This window comes from Rattus norvegicus, chromosome 15, assembly GCF_036323735.1.
Source record: "Rattus norvegicus strain BN/NHsdMcwi chromosome 15, GRCr8, whole genome shotgun sequence".
Taxonomy (NCBI): domain Eukaryota; kingdom Metazoa; phylum Chordata; class Mammalia; order Rodentia; family Muridae; genus Rattus; species Rattus norvegicus.
The window spans coordinates 18,333,235-18,357,147 of NC_086033.1; the positions used below are offsets into that span (position 1 = coordinate 18,333,235).

Below are 23,913 nucleotides of genomic sequence, written 5' to 3' on the forward strand. Positions count from 1 at the left end.
GCCACTGAACTCCTGCACTTTCTTTTCTGTTATATCTGGGTGTGTTCTCTCTCTCTCTCTCTCTCTCTCTCTCTCTCTCTCTCTCTCTCTCTCACACACACACACACACACACACACACACACACACACACACCCCAATTGCTTAGTGTCTATAAAGTTAGCTGAGTTACCTGCACTTGAACCCTCCAATTTATCTGGCATAACCCATGACTTCTGTCTTACTGAGCCTCCAACATCCATAGCAACCCCCACTGTGATATTGAATTAGTTACTTCTCCTGGTGATGTGACCAATAAACAATTCAATAGAAGAAGGGTTTCCTCTGGGCTACAGTTCAAGGGAATTCTTCCACAGTTGTAGGAAAGGCATGGCAATGGGAGGAGAAGGCACGGTGGCAGGGCAGGAGGCTGACCCTGTGATCACACTGTATCAGGAAGGGAAAAGTGACCAGGAATGACCCAATCTATACAACCCCAAGGCCCACCACTAGTTGACCCCACAAATCTCCACCACTTAAAGGTTTCAAAAAATGGCAATCAGGTGCCAGCTGAGAACCACATTGCTAAGCCTATCTTAGAGGACATGTCACATTCAACCCATAAGAGATGCTAAGAAGGGGTTGGGGATTTAGCTCAGTGGTAGAGCGCTTGCCTAGGAAGCGCAAGGCCCTGGGTTCAGTCCCCAGCTCCGAAAAAAAGAACCAAAAAAAAAAAAAAAAAAAAAAAGAGATGCTAAGAAGATTTGGAAGCATCTGTCTATTTACCACGTAGGCTAGGGAAGAACACCGTAAGAGATGGCTCTATAATATTGAAGAATCTTAGTGAGCAGCAAATGCTAAATTTTTACTTGGAAAGCTTCAATGGATAGCCAGAATTCAGACAGCCTGTCCTGTGTGTCTATATTTCTAATACCTTCCTGGGCTAGGTACAGAGCAGTGCACTGTAAATATTTGCTAAGTCAATAGCAGTTGGTTAAGTTAAAATAACGATGACACGAATGTTTAAAGGGAATGATACTGTGGTTTGCCTGACAAACCACGGGGTAATTACACAAGAAGTAGGAAGACAACAAAAATACACCTTGAAAAGAGTCTATCAGGGAAAATTTCTTTTTAATGATCTTAGTGCTTTAGAACACCTAAGGAAATTATGCTACAATTCTTAATCTGTTTTTTAGCCAGTTTCACATGTAAGTGTTCCTAGCTCATGATGTTACTGTAATTACTAAATGACAATCACACACAAATATATTCAGAACCATCTAATCCCGTAGGCATTCACTAATATTTTAGAATTGGTAGCAGATTTTTAATAAAGAAATGATCACCATTCTTATGAATGCTAATTCTGAAGTCATAAACTATCAAATATGTAAATAAAATAAACAAGTAGAATTCTTTGGGGGTGGCAAATTGTACTTCTTATTTTAAAATGGGTATTTTTATTAGCTGGTTTTTATATTCCTTGCTGGTTTTAGACCTGTGTTTGTTTGTTTGCTTTTCATGGAGCCACACATTGGCTGATACAGGGGAGTGGCAGAGAACAGAGGGGAGAGAAGCAAGTACCGTATCGCTCTTTCTGTTTCTCCGTTGCAACATACAAGTCCTCACAAACTACAGACTAGATTCACCCTGCATTCACCTCTTGAAGTGCCCTACACCCAGATCCTCAAGGGAGTATCTTCTTTCATCATTCGGGTCTTGCTCTAATGTTCTCAGAAAGGCCTTTTTGGATCACCCCTGCTGGTCATTTCAAACCCTGTCCGTCAGCTCATCTAAGCTCTAATGACCTTCTCCTCTCTTTTTTTTTCCAGATGTAACAAGAAAGTAATTCACTTTTTTTCTGGGTTCTGGAAGCTCCAATAAGAGTCTGCAAAGTCAGCAACCCAAGAGGCTGGTGCAGGTCTATGGCTCCTTCAGCCCTGGCAGCCAAAAGGCCAGTGAGGAAGGAAGTTTAGGCTTGGAGCAGGAGAACTCAGGCTCCTGGTAACTCCCAGCCCAAGCTAGACAGGTTAAGGAAAAAGAGGGTTGGAGAGTTTGCTCAACTCCTTAGCAGAAGCACCACAGGAGAGTTGGGGTCATATTTTTACTCTTCACCCCTCGCAGGAGTGCTGAGCTGCCGAGGAGCCCCCAGAAGCTTGACTTCAGGGTTTAGTCAGGGTTCCCCCAAGAGCCCCTCGCCCTCCAGGTCCAGGTCCTCAAAGGACTAGCCGCTGGCACACATGCTCGTTGTGGTTGTCACCGTAATCCCAGCCATGGTTGCTTGTCCCAGGAGAAAGTGTGGTGGCTGAGGTCTCCCGGCTGCCATAGAAATCTCCTTGCCCTGGCAGTGGGCACAGCCGAGGGTGAGCACACAGCTTGCGCTCCTTGATGTAGATATCCAAAGCAGGATGGACTCGGCGGGTGGCCCCACTGATAGATATGGGTGTGGTAGAAGGGAAGGTAGCTGTTACTCCATGGTTAAGTGCTGCAAAGAAGAATATCTTGAAGCCAACTTTCTGATAGAGGAATATGAGCTCAGCTGAGGGCGACTCCTCCCCCTCACTCAGGATGCTGCCCACTGCACAGCGGCTCTTCTCAGGCGGCAAGCCATGGGGGTCGTCATAGAGGACAGCGATGGAATGGAGCTTGGGAGATGCTGCCGCTCTCCGTGAAAAGTTGTCCAGTGTCACCACAGGACCTCACATGGAACTCCTCTCTTAATGAAAGGAAGAATCCATGATGTCAGGACCATATCTGCCAGCTCTCCACCCAGCACCAAGCTCTCAATAACTATTTGAAGAAGGAAGATTGAAGATACACTCCACTTATTTCATGCGCACAACACTTTAACCATGAACACTTAAAAGAAGCAGCATAAAGATTTCGACCTGATGTCCAAGGCTCGACGAGTGTGCCTGGTAATTAGTTCCCACATCTTGGGTTCATTGAGTTCCTGTAGTTGAGGTCATTTGTGGTCATGGATTGGTTCATCTGTTATGATAAGAGAGTGGGAATCTCTGGTTCCTGGAACCATTCACTGTATATTATATACAGTACCATGATTCTTAGCAACTGCTGAATGTCTGAACTCCACAGATACCCCCAAAGTTGGAAATCAAGAGGAATATTGACGAAAGGTAAAAACAATTTTGATATTCCACTGGTCTTTAGAGCCTGGGCATCTAAATGTATTCATAACAGATTCCTTCTTCTTCTTCTTCATTAAAATCAGGTTTGTATTACAATTTGTTGATGAGCAGACAGACATATGATGATGTATGACATTCTTTTAGGGTTATAAAAGAGCTGAAAGATTCTGATTATCCCATTATTTCTGTTCAACTTTTTGTTTTATTTTCTTTTGACAGGTTAAAATTCACTCTACTGCAGTTACTTGTAGTATCAGTATAGTAAGATGTGGTCCAGGTCTGTAGCTTAAAATCAATGGTCACAATATATAGCCTAGGTATCTAGTAGAGGGTACCACTAAAATTATTGTATGCAAACATTGCATTTTTCAAATAATGACACTCAACACATGACTGTAATTCTCAGTAAAATTCTTGCTCACCATATTAAATCTTCCGAAAATGTCATCTGAGTGTCATTAAAACATGTCTAAGTAAAACAATATGGCTTTAGGAGAAGACTCCCTGGGGTTTAATACTATCCTTACAGATTTCAGCAGCAGATCATAAAAACCTACAAGTTCTTCTGGTCTCCATATTCCTGCCTTATTATAATGGGACCAGACACTTCCACATTTGAAAAGAAACAATACTCTTCTTTTTTTCCATCCCTTTGAATTTATAGTCACCCAATAGTGTATTAGCAAAGCCAGCAACAGAGTACAAGCACTTGAGGCAGACTGGTTTTGTATCCTGTGGCTGCAAACCCCTCACTACCACATGAGGAAGCATGAGCCATTGTGCAGGACCTAGACATATTTTTGTCCCACTAACTTCCTAGAGTTATAAATTAAGTTACCCTTGACACTCCAGTCCTGAAGATGTAAATAAAACTATCTAAACCCATGTCCATAGCCAGCGAAAGAAACAGGTGGGAAAAATCAATTTTTTTTTGTGGTTTTGTTGGCAAAAGTGAAATATTTTATCCTTTTAATCCTTAATTTCTTAATGTATAGAACATGAGCTGCTGATTCCAACACTGTATGATTGCTTTAAGTATTAAGTGAGATGACAAGGAGAGCGCCTAGCATCATCGTCCTTGGTATACTGACAAGCTAACTAAATCAGCATCCACTCCTCCAGGCTAACCTTTCTTTAATGAAGGCTATTGTATTTATTATTTTCTCTTCTGTCAGCAAATCATTATTTATGACAGTGGTTAGCCCTAATGTGAAATCATTGCATTGTTGTTTGTTGTGGGCATGCTATTGGTTGAATGCTCATGTCTACTCACAAGCACATATGGGCAACTCTAGTTGCAGTCCATCAGTATTTGGAAACAAGGTCTTTCAGGGCCACTAAGGTCGTGAGAGCCCAAAGGAAGATATAAATGCCCCTGGGAGACACAGCCAGAAGCTAGCTCTTTTTCGTCTCCTGTATGTCAGGAACCTGAAACACCTTGCCTGCCAGAGTCGAATCTTGTTGTGCCCTCACTTTAGACTTCCAGTCTCCAGAGCTAACAAATTTCCGGTCCTCTAAGCCAGGTATCTATGGATCATTGTAGCTTCTGAAATGGAGACAAACTAGTTCCCAGTTTTTGCTTTTGCTTTTGCTTTTAAAGCGTTCATCTTATAACACTAGAGAGCTCACAGTTGCCCAAACCTTGCCACACTGAAACGGATGATGGCTTTGGGGGGCATTAATACGTGGCCATGGAACAATGTCAGTTAGAAATAAAAAGGAGTACTTTTGTAAACCAAAGGAAAAGTTCTGGGGTGATCTAACACCATATTTTTTTTATAAAAAGGAGTAGGCCAAAGAAGGCAGGTAATGCTGTGGGAGACCTCTGAGCTCCTTGTGACACAGTGAAGGACGTTCTGTTTTGGAAGCATGGCGTGTATCTATTTGTTCCAGGACGAGTGGCTCCTGCTGAGGGGAACCCAGAACAATCACCCTGGGATGAGTTCTGCTGTATGGCCAAGCTAATCCTACTGGACAGCAGCTGTTGCAACACTAGTAATCACATCCCTACTGCTCAGTACTACAGATGTGAGTCCCTAGGCCCTGTCCACAGCAGGCCTGTGGCACTACCTTACCATAGGCATCGTAGAGAGCACTGTTTTCAGGGTTTCTGATGAAGACTGACTCCTCATGTGCCGACTGTAGATTTGGGGATCCTAGAAATGACTTCTTTAGCTCCGGAGATTCAGGAATGAGCTTCCTAGGATTTGAAGCTACTGGGGTTGGAGGACAACCAGCTGCTGTCTTGAAATGGAGAATAAGAGGGGAACTCTTTGGGTGTCATGGCATCACTGAGATGTGGCAGGTGTCTCTGACCTCAGGATGAGAGCTGGTAGGGAACGTACTTACCAGCAATTTCCATGCAAAGTCTTTTATAAATCTGTCAGCTTCCTCTCAGCAGCCAGTTGTGCATTCCACCCATGCTGTCTCCTCTGACCTACTTTCCTTGCTTTACACGAAGGGAAAAATCTCGGCAGGAACAAGACTCAATCAACACCCAACTTCCAACCCGTTATTGAGTCAGCCAAAGTACTGTTTCTTGTCTCCAATTTCTACAGCCGACCTTAAAGAAAAATACAGCCTTCGGTCTTTTGATTTATGTCTTGTTGCCATTATTTGCAAAATTTTGTTGGTAAATTCAGTATTACAGAAGCAGAGGACAATAGACTAACTCAGCAACTGCTTTTCTTAGTTTTCACGTAGAGAGAAACTTCTCCAAAAATACTGGCATGCTCGCCAGTATTGAATGATACAAATTGTCCTCTCGGCCATAGGGTCCTTACCCAGCTACTCATACAGACGGCAGACACACAGACTGATTGCGTATCCTGCCTGTGTGTCCTGATACATTTACTTATCTGAAACTCATCTCCTCCCAGTTTTCAAAAGATAACAAGGTAGTTTAAGGAGAGAGTTATTAGAGAAGGCTATCAGGGGCCGGAGAGATGGTTCATTTGTTAAAATGTTTACAGCACAAGCAGGAAGAACTCAGTTTCATCCCCAGCACCCTTGCAAAAGCCAGGTACATCAGTGTGTGCCTGTAATCCTGACACTGGGGAGGATACATGGTTGGACCCTGAGGGCTTGAAGGTCTGCCAGTCTAGGCAAATCGGTGAGCTCCAGGTTCAATGAAAGGTCACATCTCAAAACCTAATGTGCAGTGTGGTTGGGCAAGACATATGGTATCAACTTCTGGCATACATAAATACATGCATATATGTATGTACACCTGCATGCACATACATGTACACACACACACACACACACACACACACACACACACACACACACACAAAAATGCAGTCCAACTGCAATGAAGAGCACGTTATAACCCAGGCTGAGGGAGAACAATTGGGGAAGGTACTTGTACTCCTAGTTTCTGGCAACCTAGGAAACATTGTGATGTTTTGAAAGAGATGTGGATTTAGGCATGCAGGGCTTTGATCTAAGATTCTTCACTTACCTAGGCAAGCTGCCAGCTTTCCTTCTCGTTTTCTGGGGGACCTGTAAGCACTTCATCTACCTTGTTTCAGTGCGTAAAGAACAACACACAGACACAAGTAGCTACATAGGTATGATGTTTCCAACACTGTCCTCAGGACTCTGTGTACATTTCTACAACTGTGACACGGTGCCTATGGAGTTTTAGTGACCCTGCAGCAGTGTGAAACTGAAAAGGAAAAGCTGTGGAAGGCCATAAGCCAGCAGTTGATTAGTAAGGATCTAACTTGAGTGCTGGAGTTCCCATCCTTATCTTCTACATAAAATGGTACAGGATTAGAGTGGAAGGTAATCCTATTATTTTTATTTCTTTCTTGGCAGCCAGTGGTGGTTTGAATGAGACATGCCTTCCACAGTATTAACCATTTGAATGCTTGGTCCCTGCTTGGTGGCACTATTTGGCGGTGCTTAGATGTGACCTTGTTGGAGAAAACGTATCACTGGATGTGAGCTTTGAAAATGTAGAGACTTGCCATTTTCTAGATTGTTCATCTGATTCATGACTGCATAAGATAAGATATGAACCCTTATCTTCCTGATCCTGCCATCATGCTTTCTGCCACTATAGACTCCCATCCTTTGGACCATAATCTCAGATGAATTCTTCTATAAATCACCTTTGTTGTGGTAATTTATCGCAGCAATAGAATAGTAATTAGTGTCTTAGAGCTTGGGAAGGAAGGAGTTTGTTTCAGCTTTCAGTTATAGTTCATTATGAGGTAAACAAGGCAGAAATGGAAAGCACATATGCAGGGGCAGGAGCTGAAGCAAAGGTCATTTGTTTTCTTCCTATGGTTTGCACAGCCTGCTTTCTTGAACAACCCAGGGCTACCTGCCCAGTGGTGAGCACCATTGCCCACAGTGGGCCAGGCCATCCCACATCAATTATTAATCAAGAAAATGTCATACAGTCCGGCCTACAAGCAATGTGATGGAGGTTTACCAGATAACCCTAGCTTGTATCAAGTTGATAGACATATATCCAGAAAACAGCCAAGCAAAATGGGAAAGATGAAAGATTTGTTCCTGGTGTGTGTGTGTGTGTGTGTGTGTGTGTGTGTGTGTGTGTGTGTGTGTGTGTATGTGTCTATATCTGTATGTGTGTGTGTGTTGGTGTGTGTGTGTGTGTGTCTGTATCTGTATGTGTGTGTAAAATAAACTATATTATAAAATAAACTATTTAAGAGATACTCCATTTACTATGCCAAGATTAAATTATACAACAAATCATGCATAAGGGTGAAACAATACAATTCCATCATCTGGAGGATAGACACAAGAGGATCATGAGTTCATAATCATTCTCGAGCACATACTTTGTAATTAGCAGATCTTCTGCAATGGCTCTAGGGACCTTATACTTCTTCAGAGCACTGCCTGAAGTCACCTCACCAGACCCTTATCTCAGAAGCCATAAAAATGGATGAGTATCTAATGGACAGTACATGCAGTGTGTAGCTCATTTAATAAACCCTCAGTAAAACCATGGGACTCTCAAAGTCCTTTCTAGAAAAATCCAGTGTTTAGAGTTTAGAGAAGTAGATTTGTGATGTTTCTGCCCATGTGGTTGGGGAAAACACCTATGTACCTGACAACCTCTTAGAATGCAACCTGGTCACAGTCCTGCCCTGGCGCCCAGACACCATAGAGCACTGTTGCTCAACCTATGAGTCATGACCTCATCGGGATCAAATTATCCTTTTGCAGGAGTCACATATCAGATATTTACATTAGGATTCATAATGGTAAAATGACAGTTACAAATGCAGTAAAACTTGCAATGAAAATAAATTTATGTTTGGCAATCACAACATAAGAAACTGTATTAAAGTGTGGCAGCATTAAGAAGGTTAAGAACCACAGCAGTAGAGTGCCATATGTAAGAGGGGAATTAGGAGAGGCTGACCCTGATATTGATTTTAGGAGTGCGTTCTGTAGATGATTCCTGAGGATACTAAAGAATGTTGACACCAAGCTCTGTTGGGTCTGAGCTTCCTGAAGCTGCAAAGTCAGAATAAAGCTTCTGGCTCTGTTTCCATAGCTCCACTTATCAAGCATCCTCTGCTTCCTCAACACCTGGACTCCCAGGAGAGGCCCCACCTCTTCAGTTGCTGGTCCAAACTCTGCTTCAACTACATTCCACCATTGCTTAGGTGACATAGGGGAATAAGGATAGGGAAACTGAGGAGGAGAACATCTCACAGCTTCTACCATTTGTTTAGGAAGAAAGCACGTCCACAGCAGCGGAACACTTCAGCACAGTCGTACCTGAAGTAATGAAGAGCCAAGGCCACAGGAGGAGAGCCATCTGGAGAGAGACATAGAACCATACTGATGAACTGGAGTATCTTAAAAAAAAAAAAAAAGCCTGCATGGTGCCCTTGAGGGTTCTCTGAAGTACTAAAGGTAAAAGCAATTAATTTCCTCTCCAAACCTATATTATCTTGGATTTCAGCATATCTGAATCCAAAAGGATTATAACCAGAAAAACACACGTAGGTTGTTTATCTCAGAAAATTATTCAAGAGGAAGGGGCACAGATGTATGCTATGCCTCTGTGGACACTGCAGTCTCCAGAGACGCTTCTAAGCAGGGTGCCTTATAAATATCTCCATTTTAATGGGAAATCGCCAATTCTTTCCATTTCTCCTTATTCCTGTGGCAATACACAAACTCACCTGTTCGTGCAGGCACTTTTGTAAACATACACATTATTGTGGTCAACTTCAGTTTTAAAATATTAGGAGACCATCATGGGGACAAAAGTTAAGGCAGGGACTGGGGAGATAGCTCAGTTGGTTAAGTACTTTCCATGAGAACATGAGGCCATGACTTCATCATTTGAAAAGCTGGATATGGTGGTGCACATTTGTAATCTCTGTACTGCAGAGGCAGAAACATGGAGGTCCCTAGAGCGTACTAGGCAACCTGCCTAGTTCAATCAGCAAGGCTAGGTCTCAATGAGACATTTTCCCCCACCCATCCAAAAGGGGGGTATGGCTCCTTGGTAATGGCATCCAAGATGACCTCTCATCTTCACATGTACAATACATGTGTATATATGCATGATCATACAATACATACACATAGAAAAAGATGGAGACATTGAGAGTCTCTGTAGAACAAATGAGGTAGCAAGTAAATTAATCAATCATTACAATTTGTTAGGCAAAATATAACAAAAATTTAAGACAAAACTGAAGAATTTCTGTAGAATAGAAGTAGAGCACTGCTACCAAAACCATGTTTAGAATAACAATTGGGGCCTGTTGGGTACCATTTTATTCTAGAGAAAATCGTAAGAAGGAACACAGACTTCTAAATTCACAGTTCACAATTACAGAGTATGAAAGAAAATGTCTTTACCAGAAAATGTCACCAGCAGATTGAAATTCAAAGTGCATTAAAAACGTGGTTAAAGAATAGCCTAACCCTTAATTCTCAAGATCATCTCCTTTAAATATTAAGCTGGAGCAATGCCATGGTCGACAATAGTTAAATGTGCCTCTGAGGCTGCGCTTGCATTTTGATATCCCTCTGTCATTTCTCTCCATTTGCCTCCATTGTGTGACATTTAAAGGTAATAAAAACTGAAGCAGGGTAGAGAGACAGGGGAAATGATGGGGACACGAAGAGGAAAAAGGGGCCCCTACACCCTGGAGTGTGATTAAAACATCTCATGGGCTGAGAATCAAGAATTTCAGAATAATTAGTAACATTGCTGTGAAGCCTGCTAACAAAATGAATTCTTTCTTTTCTGTGGGAACAGCAATGACTCAGGTTTCAGGTGAGGATATGCATGACCTTGGCCAGAACTTTCTTCTTTTTTTTTTTTTTTCACAGACATTTCCCGGGAATCTCCTGTTTTTGTTTTTGTTTTTGTTTTTGTTTTTGTTTTTGTTTTTTTCCCCGGAGCTGGGGACCGAACCCAGGGCCTTGCGCTTGCTAGGCAAGCGCTCTACCGCTGAGCTAAATCCACAACCCATTTCCCGGGAATCTCAAACAAGATGGTTAACTGTGGTTACAGTGGAGATCCTCTACTTTCCCACATCTCTAGGATCCAGAGTTTTACCTTACCATCTGCAATCTTCTCAGGGGCCCCTGAGAATTCACTCTGTGGTATCTGTTATGTTTCTTATCTACCTTGTGAAGATAGTATCTTCAAACCTTGCCAAATCCTATCCATTACTATTATTATCACTGATAAAAATGAGACATAATCTTAAGAGAAATGTTCATTCCCCCATCTCAAAGTTGCCTCTTGTATTTCTCCTTTTTGCTTAATCATATCTATCCATTTATAAGTCTTGATAGTGGATACCTTACTGAGCACTCATGTGGCAGGGACAGAAGAATGCTCCCCATAAGATTATTGTCATAGTTAGCTTTTTATCATTGTGGAAAAGATCATAACCAACAGCAACTTGGGGAGGAAAAAGTTTAATTGCCTTATATCTCTCTGTCATAAACTACCATTAAGGGAAGTTAGAATAGAAACCTAGAGGCAAGAACTGAAGCAGAGACCAGGAAGGAATGTTGGTTACTGACTTGTTCTCCGTGGCTTGCTCCGATTGCTTTGTCTATAACCCAGGACCACCTGTCCAGGAGTGGGCACTACCCACAGTGGGCTCAGCCATTTCGCATCAATCATTAATCAAGAAAATGCCCCTTCAGACTTGCCAACAGGTCAATCTGATGAAGGCAATTTCTCAGTTAAAGTTTCTTCTTAAATGACTCTGGTTTGTGTCTAGCTGATATAAAACTAACCAGCTCAATTATGGAGAGTGTCAAGTAAACCAACAGGTAGTAACTATTCATGTAATTAATTAACCAATCACTGTACTAATAACTGAGTCTGTGAAGTTGAATGCAAGTTACTTTTCAACAGAAATACCATCAAAAAATATAGACTTGATCCTTGAAGGATTTTCACGTAGAAGATAAGACATACCTTGAGAAAGTTTACTCTGGCCACCTCTATAGATGAAAGGGAAGCTATCAAATGATCAGTAGAGCCCATTACAGTTTCATTCTCAGCAAATAATTATGTTGCTGGTGATATATCTCAGCAGTCTGCTGGACTAGCACTAGAGAAGGTGAGACAGTCAATGGTCAAAGTGCTCAACCAACTCTGTCATTTGCTTCTCTTCATGACCGTCCATGACCTTATTGTAGCGGTGAGTTTTGTCTTCACTCCTTAGCTTCTGGTGGGTTGTACACTTGCAGCCACTCACCCAGAAGATTCTTTTGGATCCTCAAATGAAAGACACATACATATTAGCTTATTTTTAAAATGTCTCGGCTACAGCAAAGGCTGGGCATGCCTAAACCTTCCTCTGCTAACCTAGGCCTGATCAGGGAAGTGGCCACTGGCTACATACCCAAATTCTTACATGGCTTGTTGGCTCTTTCTCCTCCAGCTCTCTTTTTCCATCTCCCCCACCCCTGAACCCTCTACTATACCCTACCCTCTAGCCCTCACAACTCTAAGGGTCCTGCCCCATCTCCCTTTTCCCAGCCATTAGCAGCTGACATCTTTTTTTTTAAAAAAAAGATTTATTTATTCATTATATGTAAGTACACTGAAGCTATCTTTAAACACACAAGAAGAGGGCATTAGATCTCATTACAGATGGTTGTGAGCCACCATGTGGTTGCTGGGATTTGAACTCAGGACCTCTGGAAGAGCAGTCGGTGCCCTTAACCACTAAGCCATCTCTCCATCTTTATTGACCAATCAAAAACCATTTGGGGAACAGGACCTTTAGCATTTAGACACACAGATTCCTGATTGGATCAAAGCATTAGAACCAATCACCAACATGTCAAACCCAGTGCCATTCTGTCTCCAGAGCTCATTTACAACCACCACAGAGCTTGCTGAACAGAGAATGTTCTTCTCTAGATGCCTGCCCTGCTACCTGCTTCTTCATGGTGCTGACAATATATTCATGACAATATATTTAGGCTCCCTTCCCCACCAGTGCTGTTTGAGAGGTCTGGTTTTTTGTTTGTTTGTTTTTTGTTTTATTTTGTTTGTTTGTTTTGTTTGCACAGACTAGTTCAAAAGAGCTCTTTCCATGGGAATTCTTTCGGCCTGGTTATTCCCTGTACTCTTCCTAGACTCAGGAATGTGTGCTCAGATTGTGCACATTGACTTGTGCTGAAGAATTAGCTTTGAACCGTGTTTATATGAAATCCCTTCTGTGCAAACCATGGGTTGCAGAACGGGGCTTAGTGGTGAATTCTGATGCCTCCATTTGAAAAGATCAGTTAATGCTGAGAATAAATATAACTCATCAACGTTGTACATTAGGTTTTGGCTGTAGAAAATTGCTAATTTACGGGGTCACTTCACTATGGGAGCCTGAACAAAAATATCAGTTGAGAAGTTCTGACTCTATTTCTGAAATTACTGTCTAGACTTATGTCCCATTATCTTGGGTGTGATAGAATGGGAGTTGGTCTCAGCCTGGTCAGGTCAGGTGTATATAGACCCAGATGATCTTCCAGATGTCTATAATGTTCCCAATGAAAGGAGAAAACAACAACAACAACAACAACAACAACAACAACAACAACACAATGAATATTAGCTGGCTGGGGAAGAAGTAAGGAAAACTGAGGGGAAACTTCAGTGTTAGGCATAGCAACCATAAGCAAAGTTCATTTACTGTACAGAGGGCTGGAGACAGGAAAATGCATTGGCCCTGGGAAGGAAATTTTAAAGAAATAAGTACTACAGACAAGGTTTCATAATAGCCTAAGACACAAAAGGGATGGATACGCCCATAATGTTACTCCAGTAGACACTGAAGCTTAATGACTTTTAACACATTATTGGAGCAATTCATACTTTCTATATGTCAGAAACCAAAGATTTTGAGATTTAAAATGTATTCTTTTGAGACCTGTACACAATAAAGGGTAAATGAACAGAGAAACAGCCTTGACTCGGGGTCATCTCTCCTCCCAACCTTGTGGTCAAGGTAACCATCAAACACCTCTGAAGGTAAGTGGTCCTTGCATGGACCACACGTTCCTGGAGCAGGTATGGTTCTCAGTAGCCCCCTGCTTCTCTATACAGGTGACTATGACTTCATCCCTGACTCCTGCTACCTCTCCCTACCTCTGTTATGATAACAGGCCCACTGGAATCCACAGCATTTCAGCGAGGGGTATAAAACAGAGGTGACACTGAACAAATGTCCTGAGGTCAAAAGTGATCTTTTCAGATATTAGCCTGGAAAGGACGACTTAGCCCAATTTACAGAAACCTGAGACAAACGAGTGAGGCAGAATCAGTTTAGATCACGGCTGCCTACACCATGCCATTCCCAGACAGAAAGCACTGACCAAAGCTCTCCTCCAGGGGTCCACGTGTGTCTTGCTTTCGTTATGACTCATGGCGTGACCAGTTCCAAGTCAAACTCGCAGCGTTTTTCGAACAAGACCCAGACTCCTAGATACTTGTCCACGTGGCCTAGTATCTGCTGACAATCCTGCAGCTTCTACCACTGCCTTTTTCTCCGTGTGTGGGAGATGGCCAGGTTAGCTTTAATTCTCCAAGACACTGGGCTCCAAATAACACTCTTGCAGAAATTAATTTGTATAATCATTCACTTCTCTCTGCTAGGCTCCATGAAATTCCTTTCTCATAGCCCACCGCACTACTCTCCGTCCTGAAACTCTACATTTCTATAGAACACTCTGTTGCTTAGAACATCTTTGGAGACCACTTATCATTTGCCTTCTCTACTTCCACATGAGCACTATAAGGGCAGAATTAGGATTTTAATACTTGACACCACGTTTAGCATAGCAAGTCCTTAACAATTTGTTAAATACATACATCTTAAATAAACTGCTTCCCTGCTCCATGCCGTAGGATAAGGATTCCATTTACAAGTTCTCATAATGGCTCTTACATAGAACAAATACATAGATGCTGTCTACCCAGCCATTTTTAATAAAACTGAAATATATACTTATTAAATCTCATACTGTAGTATGTTAATTCCATGCTATGCAATAAGAGAATTGTCACTGCCAAAATTACAGAAATATAGTTTTGATTTATGTTAATGCAGGAAAACTTTTAATAAGTTGTTAAATCTTGTTTGTTTCTGGGACTTCCCTGATTTTTTCCTTTCATGAAATTATTATTTAAAGTTCTAGTTAGTGAATTAATGTCAATAATTTAAACGAACTTCTTTACACATAATTATCTTGGATTGGAAGGCAATAAAACAGTTGGAATTACTTTAAACAAATTACGAATTTCTTCCTCTTCATGTGCTCCACTGTTAACATTAGGGAAAGTTACTGCTGTAATTTCATATTTAAAGTGGAAGTGTTTGGTTTAAAGAGAATTGCACAGATTAAAAAAGAATTCACACACTCCGCATCTGCACCTCAGAGTAATAAACGCCATGAGGTCAGGCATCGCAGTCCGTGATATTCAACCATGCTCAATGTATTTGGATTTTGTTTTCAAGAAATTAGTTTGGGGAAAAAACATCCCAAGGAGAAAGGCTGAACTTTAAGGAGATAAATAAATTAATGCATAATGCATTTTAAACTCATGAATAGCTAATGAGTTTCTTAACCTGTAGAAGTAGTAGATGTTTTCCCCAGGAAATATGGGGTTTTCCTAATACCTTTGAAATATAAAGGCAAGTGGAAAACAGGATTAGTAATCAAATAAAGGAAATGGCAATTTCCTGACTCCCTTAAATTAGTCATACCTGAAATTTTACCTGGTAGATAATTTAGTCAAATTGGACAATAGCATTAAAATGTTACAGGCAAGAGTTCTGATGCTTGATATGTCATTATGCTGCAAACCATGTTCTGGAAATACCAGAAGTTAATGATGACAACCTCTGAGACATGTGGAGAAAAAAATTGAAAATAAATGATTCTTTTTCTATGAAAAAGAGGAGTAAATTAGACATTTGTTATTTACTTTGAGGATAATGACACTGATCCTTTGGTATTCAGAACCAGATAAAACAAGCCATGAATATGAAATAAATGAGCATATTGAATTTAAATGGGGCTACTATTTGGACACAGCATACAACAGCTATTGGTCGATATACGTTTCTCCTCTTAGTAATAATGTAAAACCCTGTATCACCAGAAGCATCTTGCCCTGGCCACACTAAGAAGTCACCAGGTGAGGAGCAGGCTCAAGAAAAAGGTAAATGGGTCCCTGAGTATGAGCTAGGATAATTAATGACTTTTACACATATTCAACCTATAACCCAAACTAGCCTATTCCAGAATCAACTCATATCATTTTACATAGGCTTTATTGAGTCAAGTCTATAAGGAATTCTGGTAGAGCATCTCTCAACATGAAGTCTTGAAGGAATATAACTCTTACCCAGCTATATTGGAATTGGATCCTGAAGATGCATTAGGTTTCTAAAAATCTTAACCTGTTTAAACTACATGAATATGCAACTCCACGGGGTGATTCCCCATATTATTAGCATTTTCACCTGACGACATATAGTTTGGGAATGTTCCCAGACACGGGCAGCTGAAAGCTGATAATGCCATAGAGCCCAGACACCATCATTGCTCAAGTGATCCTGGGCCTCCTACTGGGATTCATGGTTCCTAGCCATTGTGTATGCTCAAGGAATTCAGCTTATTGTGAACACACCATGTAACCCTGAGTCCAGGGCTGAAATATGAGGGTTGTAGCAGTCCTTTAGATGAAAGTTGTTCACATTGGCTTACTACCTGTCCTAGTACTCACCCAGTCTTACAGCATTGCTCTTAAATAACTCATAGATAAGGAAAGCTTGCTACCCTTGTGATCGCAATTAAAATTTTCAAAAGCAAAAGCAGACACAAAGTTCAGTGGCTAGAGAAAGAGGCATAGATTTGGAAAGAATTGGGGGAGGGGTGTCTGTGATCAAAATAAATTGTAGGACATTCTCAAAGAAATAATAAAAAAGTGAGAAAAATTAAGGAGTAGATGTTTACTACAAAACTGTTTATTTCTCACCCACATGAATTTTCACTTGCAGCTAGCAGACTTGGGTATCTGTCTGGTTGAGTGTGTCTTAAATTTCAGCTTTAGAACATCAGGGATCCATTCAGCACTACTGCCTAAGTTCCCGTATCAATAAACTGACTTGTAGCTGCTCCCAGGGCAGAGATCACCTGTTGCCAGCATAAATGATTCCACTTATATCCTAATCCATCAGAAGAACCTGAGGAGGGTTTTGGGGGTTTTTGTTTTTTGTTTGTTTGTTTGTTTGTTTGTTTGTTTGTTTGTTTTGAGTGGGTTACAGTGGTATTTAAGCTGTATGTAAGGATAATGTTTGAAATGTTCTTCAGTTTTATTGGACCAACACAACTCAGAATCTCCCAGGTTAAGCATACCTTCTGGTATAGCAAAAATGGAGTCACCTATATGCACCGTTCATTAGCCATTTTAAAATATTAACTCAGATGTTCTTCCCAAGGCAATGGAAGCAAAACAAAAGAAACTCTTCTGAGGTCATGAAGGAAAAAAATGAGAGCTCCTCCTGGAATCCTCCCCAGCCACCTCCATTTTCTCTTTTCCAGCCCCCAAATGCCCCTCAGCCTGAGTGTAGGCATTTATGTTATTCTAGGAGAACACACAGCATATTAGCTTTAGCCCTGACGTTGATAAATCACCTGGGCTCTGTGGACTGCAGAAGGATATTGTTGGGAGAAATGCAATACTGTCTGTGATAACACTTTGAGGTCTCCAGAGAGAGGCCTCTATTTAAATGCGGTGAAAGCTTGAGAAAAAAAAAAAAAAAACCCTCAGGATCTCTAGGCTCTTGATGCAGCGCCACCAAGTGGCCAGTGGTGGAAGATGGTGGTCTGTGAGTCACTGCCTGAAGAATGTCCTCCTGTAGACCAGGTACGCTGTTGGACATCCCGTCTGTAGATGGTCATTCTGTCTACTCTTCTCTAAAGCAGCACCACTGTACCTAGCTTCTTGTTTTAAACTAAGTTCCTCCTAAAAGTGTCCCCCGCCAGCGGGGACAAGTGGCGCCCGAACAGGGACCCCGAAGCAAGGCCGACTACAGGACGACGGAGATAAGAGAGCTGCAGCGGGAATCGAGGACTCTTCAGGCCGTATAGCTTGTGTGTCGCTGGAGAGGGAGGTAAGGACCGGTCGAATAATTGTCGTCTAATTGCCATGGGGAAGGTATTGTCTAAGGAGGCTTGTTTCATAAGAGAAATCAAGCGTTTACTCAGGGAGAGAGGAATAAGAGTTAAGAAAAAGGATTTAATCAAATTTTTTTGTTTCATAGATGAAAAATGTCCTTGGTTAATTTTAAGTGGCCCCGATATTCACCCCCATACTTGGAATAAGGTTGGTCAGGAGATTAATAGGCTTTTGAAAGCCGGCGACCCAGTGTCCGCGGCTTTTTTCAGTTACTGGGGTATCATTAGAGACATTATAATAGATGCTGAGCAAGGAGGCGAGAGTGCCCGCCTCCTAGCTGTCGCAGAGGACTTCTTACAAGCCTCCCGGCCAGCTTCACCTAACAATGAAAAAGAAAACGGGGAGCCGCATTCTCCCTGCCCTTCCATTGTTATTGATATGCCTGGGGGTGAGGGAAATCCCTCATCCAAAGCCTTATGCTCTCTAGAAGACCCCAAGATGTCCAAAAATTCAAAGACCATTTATCCTTCTCTTAAAGAATTTTCTGGGAAAAACAAATGCTCTGAGTCAGGTCTAGATCCCGCCTCCGAGGCCGAATTAGAGGAGGAAGCTGCCAGGTATGAGAAAGAGAGATATGGTCCTGAGCCACAGGAGACTCAGATCTTCTTCACTCAGAGGTCTGGGCCTGTCTGCCTCCCACCTTATCTACCCCCTATATCGTCAGCCCCACCTGCACCTCTACCGGTCGCAGTAGTGGAGGAACTGACTCAGACTAAGACTGCACTTCAAGCACAAATTACTGGGCTTAAACAGATCTTACACCTACAGCAGGAATTGGGGATCTTACACTAGAAATCCAGGATTTACAAGAGACCTTGACAACAGAACTTTTGCTTGGTCTCCTTCTTCTCTCCACCCCCATTTTGGCCCACAGGTAGAAAGCCTCTTTGGGACCCTGAATAACTGGGTCCCCGCTGGCGGGGACATAAAAGCATCCTTAGTAGGGTGTATTTTTCCATCTAATCATGATGAAAGTGACATTTTGCTTCCAGTATGTATTTACGTCCGAGTGTAGAAAAACCCATTTTTTCATGCTCAAGACCCCTCCATACATTAAGGAAAGTATGGGAAAAATGTATTATAGGCCCAGATGGCAATGATAGCAATTGAAGTTCTAACTCATGACCTTGAATTTCCCTAAAGGCTTTCGTCTTGTTGGGTAAATAGAAGAATCCAGCAACTAAGAATGTATAGAAAGTAAAAGTGTAGGAAAACAAGGGCCAGGGAAGAAATTCAGTGAAGAAGGCACTTGCCTCACAAGCTTGCGGAGCAGAATCCAGATTCTCCGAATCCCCATAAAAGCCAGGCTGGATGACGACTACCTGTGGTCCTGGCACTTGAGAAGCAGAAGGGAGATGCCCAGAGCAATCTGACTAGCCAGAAATGGTGTGGGCCCGCCGAGAGCCTTTGTCTCTCTAAGTGAAGTAGCATTTAATCAGGGAAGCCATGTTACACCAACGGCAGCCTCCAAATGCATGTGCACATGTGTGCCCACAACACACCAACACAGCAACAACAAAAACATTAGACGAGGTGTTTCAGTATTAACGGTGTCATTGAAAATTATCAAGATGAGATGAGGTGTGGTCAGGGTAGTGTGAGAGAGGAACAAAGCATTTTTCTCCACTGCAGTGACACTTGGTATATTGACTACATTCCAGGGTAGGCTTGACACCCAGAAGGAGTTGATCAACACCAATCTGACTCTGTGGGCTTTGTGTGGGGGGCGGGGGCAGTGGTTTGGTTTGTGGGTTTGCTGTTTTTTTGGGTGTTTGTTTAAAAAAATAACATGGGGACTTGAGGAATGGCTCTGTGGTTAAGAGCACTGACTGCCCTTCCAAAGGTTCTGAGTTCAAATCCCAGCAACCACATGGTGACTCACAACCGTCTGTAATGGGATCCGATGCCTTCTTCTGGTGTGTCTGAAGACAGCTACAGTGTTCTCACTTTTACATAAAATAAATCAAATTTTCAAAGAGAAAGAGAGAGAGAGAGACAGAGAGACAGACAGAGACAAAGAGACAGAGAAACAGAGAGACAGAGACAGAGAATGAAGTCGGGTGAGAGGGGCATGGAGAATCTGGGTATTTGAGGAAGTGGAAAGAATATGATCAAAAGACTAAATGAAAATTCTCAAAAACTGTGTGAAAACTTTTTAAAGGGGGAAAACTACTGACTAAACATAAAATAATGTAAAACCTATTTTACACAGTGGTTAGGACTTAGTTTATACACCATTTGTCTCTTGCTCTAAAAGCACATACACATATGTGTGTGTGTGTGTGTGTGTGTGTGTGTGTGTGTGTGTGTGTGTGTGTGTGTATTCCTGAGTGAGGTAACCCCATCACAAAAGAGCACACATGGTATGCACTCACTGATAAGTGGATATTAGTCCAAAAGCTTGGAATACCTAAAGAAAAAATTCACAGATCATAAGAAGCTCAAGAAGGAAGACCAAAATGTGAATGTTTCAGTCCTTAGAAGGGAGAACAAAATACTCACAGGAGGAAATACAGGGACAAAGAGTGGAGCAGGGACTGAAGAAAAGGTCATCTAGAGACTGCCCCACCTGGGGATTCATCCCATATGCAGCTACCAAACACAGTCACTATTGCTGATGCAAATAAGTGTTTACTGACAGGAGTCAGTTATGGATGTCTCCTGAGAGGCTCTACTAGAGCCCTACAGATACAGATGAGGATGTTTGGACTGAGCACAGGGTCCCCAAAGGAGGATTTAGAGAAAAGACTGAAGGAGCTGAAGGGGTTTGCAACCCCATAGGAAGAACAACAATATCAACCAACCAGACCCCACCAGATATCTCAGGAACTAAACCACCAACCAATGAGTACACATGGAAGAACCCATGACTCTAGCCACATATGTAGCAGAGGATGGCATTGTCCAGCATCAATAGGAGGGGAAGCCCTTGGTCCTGTGAAGGCTAGATTTCCCAATGTAGGAGAATGCCAGGGCATTGAGGAGAGAGTGAGTGGGTGGGAGTGGGAGCATCCTCATAGAAGCAGAGGAGGAGGAGGGAGTATGGGAGAGGGGGGAAAGGGGATAACATTTGAAATGTAAATACATGAAATGTCCAAGAAATTTTTAAAAATTGGATTTAAAAATAAATAAATAAATGAAAAAAATGTACTACTAGTAAAACATATTAAATGTAGGAGTGGGATGTCTGGGTTTGATGAGATTTCTATTTTTAGTTTGTTTATTTATGTAGGAGCTGGATAGATGGGTCAGCAGTTAAGAGTATGTAATACTTTCCCAGAGAACCCGAGTTTGGATCCTAGAACTTATGACAGACAGCTCACGGCTACTTGTAACTGCAGCTCCAAGGCATGCAAAGCGCCCTTCTGGCTTTAATCCTTTCCCAGCACACCCAAAAAATATTTTTTTTTAAATTGAATTGTACTGAAGGTCATTGAGGATGGTCCTATTAAGGTAGGTCTCCTAGAGCCTAAGTTAGTTTTGAACCAGTGAGTTGATAAGGAGGCATAGGCTCATCCCAACTCCACTCCACTCCGGCTTCCAGGCTCATCCCATAATTTCTTTGCATGTGCATTCCTGGTTTGATGAGTTCCTCATCAGAGCCATGGTGATGCTGATAGTCTGTCCTTGAGCTTCTAAGACTGTAAGTTTCCTAAAGTTCTTTTCTTTACAAAGTACTTAGCCTCATATATTTCATTATTCTGGCAATAGAAAACTAAGGAATGCACCCTGCGTGGGATTTTCCATATTAATGTGCACATATGGATATGCTAGAAATGCATTTACAATGTAAATTGCTCATGGAAGCTTATGAGCCCTGAATGTTCTACTGCCCTTAGAGTTTACAGATTCCGGGCATGTTTAATCATGCCCAACCTAACTTATTGTGGGAAATGAATCACCTTCAAAGTGTTTAACAGACACTCTTCTCCTTAACATTGCTATTTAGTTGATCTAGAAATAATCTTATCTGGAATTTTTTTCTTAAAAGACTATTCATTGTATTTGAAAATGGTCATGGTCCACTTGAAAACTCAGTTAATGGTGGATTTTCCTAAGCAGAGACATCCCTACAGCAATTTAGTAGCAGGATGTTTATTCCTGGAAAATGCCTGTTTCTCAGGGATTATTAATCATACTTTATTGGGAGGTAATCAGTTACATAGTTTACTTTTCCACCCATTTCAGAAAATTTAAATGCTGAGATAGTAATTTTGCTATGAAAATCTACCCAGCAATTACCATATTTGCTTTTCATTTATGGGGGAATAATCTGTTTTAATTAAGCCTAACTGAAGAACTTTTATCAGATGTAATTATCTCTTTCGATAAATATGTCTCCACTAATTACATTTAACCATGGGATTTATAGCTCTTAAGTCATTTAGTAGGAAACATAATAAATCTCTAGTAATACAGGCTAAATTGCTATAAATTAATTCAGATCATTAACATAATAAACAAATTAGGATAATTTTGCTTAATTAGTTTGGGTGGTTAACTCAAAATCCCATGTAAGCTTCATGGTAATCTTGATTTCACCATTATTTATAATATGACATAAAACAAATCTACTTTAATATTTAAGTATAAAGCAGGTCATTCTTTTATTTATTAGTTCTTTGACAAATGATTTCCAAAGAGAAAATAAAATTACTGTCCTTAGATTTTTTAACTCCATAATATTTTTCTATCAAAACAATCTTTTCAAATAAAACTATTTTGTATCACTTCAAATGAAGTTATCTTCCTTTTCAGAATCAATTAATACATTCCAGTTGTTATTACTCTAGTTGGCAATGTGGCTCTGGGATTGCTGAAGCTAAAAATTAGGCAGGTTAAAGTTTCATGCCATAGAGATCTTTACTCAGGCCATCAGATATATTTATATTCTGAGGATTAGGCAAAGTTCACTTGAGTTCAAGCTGTATACAGTCACAGAGACAAGGTCACATAGGTTTAGTCTGTAAACAGTCACAAGGACAACTTGGACAACTTGGGCCCGAAAGCACCATTCAGAAGAACAATGGGTAAGATGATGGGCAATCAGAAGTAAACCCACTCCTGTTTATTACCTGTCCGAGGCACAAAAGTACACTTCAAGAACTACCCTTGTTATGGAGAAACAGAGATTACAAGACTTGGTTACTTGAAGTTATCTCACAGGTTCTCAAAAACTCTCCTCACACAGCTTCATTCATGCACTGTGTTCCTACGCCAGTCAAAACTTTTGTACCACTGTGTATGAGTTTCTGATTCTGTGTGTCTGTGTGTAGTAATCTACCCTCAAGTCACATTAGGAATGTGAGTCTTGGGTTAAAGAAAGAAAGGTATGGGAATATCGAAGGGTGGGAATATTGAAGACAGAATATTTACAGAAATCTAAAATAAAGAAAGGAGATATGGCACTCACAGTGAATGAAAGTCTCATGGAAATTTGTTAACTCAAGAGTGGACATGGTCTGGATGCATAATTGCCTTGGAAACCAGTGCAGCTAAATGCAAAGGCCACACTTGGATTGGGGTATTTGAATGGCAATATTATGTGTCCCCTCGTACTTCTGCCAAACATCCCTCTGCCTCTCCCATTTGTTCTCATTCTCTACAGCTCCTAGGAAATATCAACATCTAGCCCAAGGCCCTGTCATAGTTGTGTTAGGTAGGGTCTCCAGTGTGACATTTAACAGTATCCTCACTGAGTAATACATTTCCTCACAGCTGATCTACTTCCAGCATGGGTGAACCTTCTAGATGTGATATCACACACCTCAATATAAAGAGCCTTTGGCCCTGGCTCTGGCTCTGGCTCTGGCTCTGGCTCTGGCTCTGGCTCTGGCTCTGGCTCAGGACCCAGTTGCAGTGACTTGGCCTGTCCTTGACTCCCTCGAACTTATGCTATTCTTCCATGTAGAGAACTTCAGGATGTACTGCTGTGGTTTTCAGTCTTGCTTATCCTCTCCAATTGATAATCCCTTTAGGTTTGGGCAGCTTCTATAACTTTGGGTAAGGCATGTTCCCTCTGCCTACTTATGCCCTACTAGATTCAGTGAATCCCT

General features: G+C 41.5%; 1 pseudogene; it reads right to left on the reverse strand.

Annotated features, from left to right (window-relative positions):
- Positions 1–1,411: 1,411 nt before the first annotated feature.
- Positions 1,412–16,216, reverse strand: Tex264-ps1 (testis expressed 264, pseudogene 1; annotated as a pseudogene).
- Positions 16,217–23,913: the final 7,697 nt, after the last annotated feature.